The sequence below is a fragment of the Anopheles bellator genome, chromosome 2 (genome assembly GCF_943735745.2).
Source record: "Anopheles bellator chromosome 2, idAnoBellAS_SP24_06.2, whole genome shotgun sequence".
Lineage (NCBI taxonomy): Eukaryota > Metazoa > Arthropoda > Insecta > Diptera > Culicidae > Anopheles > Anopheles bellator.
The window spans coordinates 39,468,496-39,474,495 of record NC_071286.1 but is presented as its reverse complement, the minus strand read 5'-3'; positions in this window follow the sequence as shown (position 1 = coordinate 39,474,495).

Below are 6,000 nucleotides of genomic sequence, written 5' to 3'. Positions count from 1 at the left end.
CGTGTCGGCCGTGTGAAAGTGCTGAACGAGCCACGGTGCCACGGTTCAGTAGCTCGGATTAAAACAAACGAACATTTTAATCTGGTTGATTGGTTTGCTTTGAGTTCTTGTTTGCCATATGCGTGTGATGGGCGCGTGTCGCACACGGGAGAGACCTTATGCTCCACCGTGAATGCATTATTTCGAGCAGCAGCGTTGGTGAAAGCTGTCATCGGAAGGCAGGTGCTCTTCAAAGCTGCAACCGAGGGATTGAAAATTATGTTTGGCTTCCGTTGGTTCAGGTGAAATACGGCGAAAAGCTGATTATATCTTTTACAAAACTGAACATTAGGTGGGTGTAATGGATGCGGGTGTAAAAATGTGCCGTATACGCCGCACGCCACTATCGAAGCACCATCAGGATTTTCCATCACCGCAGCCACCGTCAGCGGGTCATCAACGGAAATCGGTCCAAGGGTTCCCCATTCCGATATGTACCTATATTCGGTAAACAGCACGATAGGTGTTTGATGCTGTAAATTGTTACACGTAATGAGTGTTCAAACCAAATATTCGTCGCAGAAAGGGCGGTGAGCTGATTTAAAACGCCACCAAAGTTTACCACTAAACAATGGGGTCTACACGATGGGGTGAGCATGTTTTTACATACGAATGGCATTTTATGTGACGATGCTTGACACAAATTATGTCAAAATTGTTTCCGAAAAGCGCCTTTTAAAATGCATGAACGGTGGTTGTGTCGCACTGTACCACGTTTAGGAAAGGACAAAATGTGGCCTTCCTGTAGTCAATGCTTTTGTGTAGAATTTATTGTGATTGGATAAAAGTGTTCCATGCATTGTAGGCCTCACAAGACAGAGGGTGAGGACATCGAATTCAAATGGCAGATGGTAGCAAAGCAGGGTCTAAATACAGCACTTGGTTTGCAGGATGGAACAGCACTGTGGAAGGTTGGCTAAATAGGTATTAACGAGGTGCCGATGGGAAATTGGAAAAATTAAGTTTTTTTTCTTTCATGTTTCAATCATTGTAACAGTGTTCTTGTAACCTGAAGATGGGAGCGCTAGTTAACAAAAGCAAGACAATTTCATTATCAATCTTCTGACAGTCACGGATCGAAATTTCACCGAGAGTGGGTCGGTTGACGTCAGTGTTTTGGTGAAAATGGGCAAATTCGAGAATCGGGGTTTTATTAAATATTTGTTTTCTAAAGGCATTACACCTACGTAAAGCAAACATGGAATGAGTGCGGTGTAGGGGTTTTCTGCTGCCATCATTTATCACTATAAAATGTTTTGCAGCTAAAGTTTTACGCGACCGTAAGAACTTTGAAATCGATGAACGTTCGGCATGTTTAACCAGGGCAACTACCGCCAAAAAATTTGCTAAAGTTCACCAAATGGGGCTAGAAAACCATCGTGGTAAGTTAGAGAGATAGCAGAGGTAATGTAACATTTAAAAATCAAAATTTAGGCATGCGAAACTTACCGTACTCTGGTAGTCGCATTTGCTCACGTCAGACCAAAACCGTGTTCTCACTTCGTCAATGAAAAATAAATCTGCTTCGTGGGCAATTGTTTTGAAAGGAAAAATTATCACTTTTCCGACTATTAGAGATTGTTTCATTAACGACACATGTTTTCATTTGGTTATGAACAACGGCTTAACATTTCTCAATGCTTGAACTTTTATTTGAAAGGTTGATTAACATAGCTACAGATGATAGCGATGATCTTCAATGAAATGTGCTTTTGACGGATGTTTTGGCGGCCTACCACTTTGGAAATAAATTTTTCATATTTCCCAATTTACTGCCAACAAAATTATATTTTATACATAAAAGTCATGAATGAACCTTTCAAATAAATGTTCAACCATTGAAAAATATTCAGCCGTTTTTTTATAACCAAATGAAAACATTTGTCGTTAATGAAACACCTTGTATTTGGACGGGTTTCAGAGATGGGAGCATCGCTGAGTTGAAAAATAAAATTCAGTAAAACTGTCTTACATCCTTAATGGGTCGGAAAGTTTTCAACCTACCCAAGTTTTTTTTTTTTTTTTTTTTTTTAATTCTCAAAATTGGATCTTTATTATACAGAGATGTTTGATTACATAAGAGTACAGAGATATTCCACAATGGGATTGCAGCTATTTAATAATTTTAAAGTATCAAAATGATTGAAATGAAAATATTTCGATTAAAATCTATTTAGATTACATGTTATGCCATGTGGCATTGAGTCATTATATCATACTTATAACTAATAACTAATAACTACATACATCTTACAACTAGTTAACTTTAAAAACATCAGATAATTAGGTCTTTTATTGTTGGGTGGATAGAATTATTGCATCTATTGATTAGGCCTTCTTTTAGTTTGTTAATTTCTAACGATAGTCTATGCGTGCCAGCGAGGCTTAGGACGAGATTTGTTGGTGTTCTCCAGTGTAAATTGAGGATCATTTTGAGAATTTTATTCAGTCTGATTTGTATTGAATGGAAGTTAGTTTTGGAGCAATGCGACCACAGAGAAGAGGCATAGGTTAAAAGAGGGAGGAAAATTGTTTTATATATAAGGAGTTTATTTGGGAAGTTTAGTTTTGATTTTCTGTTTATTAATGGGTATAGCATTTTGATGAGTATGTCTAGTTTTTTATGTAACATTTCTAAGTGTGGACGGTAGTTAAGTTTATTGTCCAGTAGAAGCCCCAGGTACCTGAGGTGAGGAGACCATGATATATTTTGATTATCTATAATGATATTTTGTCCAGGTAGGGGAACAACTTGTTTGCTGAATTTATATGGGAAAAATATAGCCTGAACTTTCGATGTATTGATTTTTATCTTCCAGTTATTGTAATAACTTTTATAGGAGTTAACGATTTTTTGTAGGTTCTTAATCGCTGTTTTGGTTACCTTGCTTGTTGATATAAGGGCTGTATCGTCAGCATAAATTGCCACTTCACACGTTCTTGTTTTTGGAATGTCGGACGTGAATATATTATAGAGGGAAGGACCAAGGATACTTCCTTGAGGGACACCAGCTGGAGCACTAAAGGATGCAGAGAGCGTATTGTTGACAAGTACTTGATATTTTCTATTGTTAAGATAGCTTTTTAAAATTTTTAATATGTATAGTGGGAAATTAAGTTTATGCATTTTGTGTAGCAGTCCATAGTGCCATACACTATCAAAAGCTTTTTCAATGTCTAAAAAGACAATGGCTGTCGATTTGGTTTCAGATTTAGCTTTTCTTAAGTGGTTTACTACTCTGGTTAGTTGGAGTGTTGTTGAGTGTCCTGATCTGAAACCAAACTGTTGGATAGGAAAAATATTATTTGAGCTCACGTGCTCTATAATTCGTGTCAGGAGTAGTTTTTCAAAGATTTTACTTAGAGAGCTAAGCAGGCTTATTGGTCTGTAGCTACTCGGTTGAGTCGGATCTTTACCGGGTTTTATTATTGGGATTATTTTTGCTGTCCTCCAGGCATTAGGGAAGTAACAGTTTAGAAGACAAGCGTTGAACAGGCGAGTAATGAATTGTTTGGTTCGGAGACTGAGTTTTTTTATAAGAATGTTAAAGATTCCGTCCATCCCAGGAGCTTTAAAATTTTTAACCCTGGAGGGGGTGAACGCGGGTAAATTTATGCCTGGAGGACAGCAAAAATAATCCCAATAATAAAATTTCAGTAACTGGAGTGTCTATATTTACTAGGTTGGATAAGAAAAAATCTATTGTAGAGGGAGTTGAGCTGGTTCAACCTACCCAAGTAAAAAAGCTAGGATCAGCTTAAAGTACCTATACTCTTTGGCTTGCGAGCGTTACTAGGCGTGAGCTACACTAATTAATGCGCCAACTGTCCTAATCCAATCCTAACCATTTTCCGGGAATTAATATTCTCCGCCAAAAAAAAAAAACGTTGAGGATTTTAATTCATTTTTGCTTTCGTTTCAAAAATGGGCAATTTTAATTGAATTTGGTTTTTATGAGCTACCGTGCGATGCTTAAGATATGTAAATATGTAAGCATTAACACGAAACAATCGAAAAGAAAATGTTTTTGCCAAACGATTTCGTGCGCTACCAAGGACCTGTGCGTAACATCGAACCGCCCACCAAAGGCCGGCTGCACGGCACGAGCTCGAGCCCCGCGCGCCGAGTCGCGAATGGCATAGCACTGCATCAAGTACTTCATTATGCTCCTGGCTGCCCCGCCACTTCAGACGGCCACCGTCGGCCGTCGGGGCGCTTGCCTAGCACACTCGGAATAACAAACATTACCGAAATGCGCCACAAAAATTCGAACCGCCTCCGAACCGACACCCTCCAGGAGGCCAGGCTTTACCCAGGCAAGCAGCCGAGCAGCCTCGAGAAGCACGGAACGCTTCTCCCCCGGATTACTTCGCGGGAACTCGGCGCCACGCGGTGGAACTTGTGCAGCTTCTCGCTTCAATTTCGAGTACTGGTTCGTTAAAAAAACAAGGTAGCTAGCGAAAAAATGTCTTTGATCCTTTGCGGGCCGCGTGCGGCGCGCTGCGGTATGTTTTATCTCCTCCGCAGCTTCCGCGTTTTGCTGGTAGTCGGCGCAAGGACGAGGACCGGCCCGTACCAGGACCAGAGTGGCGTGGCGTGTGGGTAAGTGATTTTTTTGCGCTGCTATGCTGCAGTTGGTGTGCTTCCCATTGGCGGGTCTCTAATCTCGGCGCTACACCATTTTGTGCATTCTTTCACATTCTCCGCGCTTCTCCGGGGATGGCGTTACAACCGGGCCGAGCGGGGTGCGATGGTAGCATGCGTAGCGCTATTTCAGCATTAGCATAATGAACATCGCTTATGCTTCTGCAGGATTGAGAGCTCCGGCCTCGCGACGCCACGCGAGTGCTCTCGAAGAGACCCGTTCCGGCGAGGTGTTGTGAAAAGGCGTTATTGCGGAGCCCAAAACAAAAAGACGAACTTTTGTGAGGTGCTCGTGAAATCACGTCATTATCACCGACCGGTATATCCTGACCCGTTCCGTTGATGAGCTGCAGTGTTCAAGGATCGGTTTGTTAGCGATTTCGATTTCGTTTTCCCTTCTATCATACAAAATTCGACAGTTTGATCTAAAAGGAAGACCTGGAGTCTATTCCATAAGTGGGACTGCACCACCAATTGTTTATATGTTTGGCCTATGGTTTGTGAAGTGGACAAGTGCTTCGTTTCCACGATAAATCAAGCCCCTTTGCCGGAGGGGGGCACATACAGACAGAGCGCGAGAGAGAGAGAGAAGGGGGGCGAGTGACTCCGCTTCCGCTCGTACGGATCCCACAGAGCAGCAAATGAGGTTCGCCGGTTCGGGCGTCCGCGGGATGGTATTAAATTAAAATTCCTTTGCAAAAATGTTGCCGCTCCACAACTGAAACAATTTCAATTTCGACAAGAATCAGTGGGCTCGCAGGCACCCCGGGCCCGGTTCACCCCATCGAGACGTTTGGTGTGCCTTTTGCTGACCCACCCATTTCCGCCACCGGGGACGCTATCCGTCGGTCGGCGTCAAATTGCTGCCATTTTTCTGGGAGATGTATTCAAATGAACAAACTTTTCGCTCCTCAGCGCTGGGGCGGCCGTCGGCATCGCTTTTGGGGAAATTTTGGGCATGTAGGGACGGTGGGTGGGAGGAGGGATGCGTGGCCATGCTGGTGCTGCTGTAACCGAGTTGATTGCCGGGGCGGTTTCGGTCCGGTGCGATTTTGTCATTCCACTTTCGGGTCGGAGGATTTGCTCCCGGGAAATCGGTCAACACAGCGTGGCCAGTGCAACACCCGCCGGCGACGGATGGCCCAGCCTCCCACACTCGTCCCCAGTCCCACCCCCCCGGGCGGGGGGATCGGTGTCAATAAAGTATTTTAAATTGAAAAAGTAAGCACGATGCAAATGTCGATCATTTCGGTCGACGCTCGCAAGTGTCCGGAAGTGGCCGAAGGAACGAGCAAAAGTAATTAGGTAACTATTTC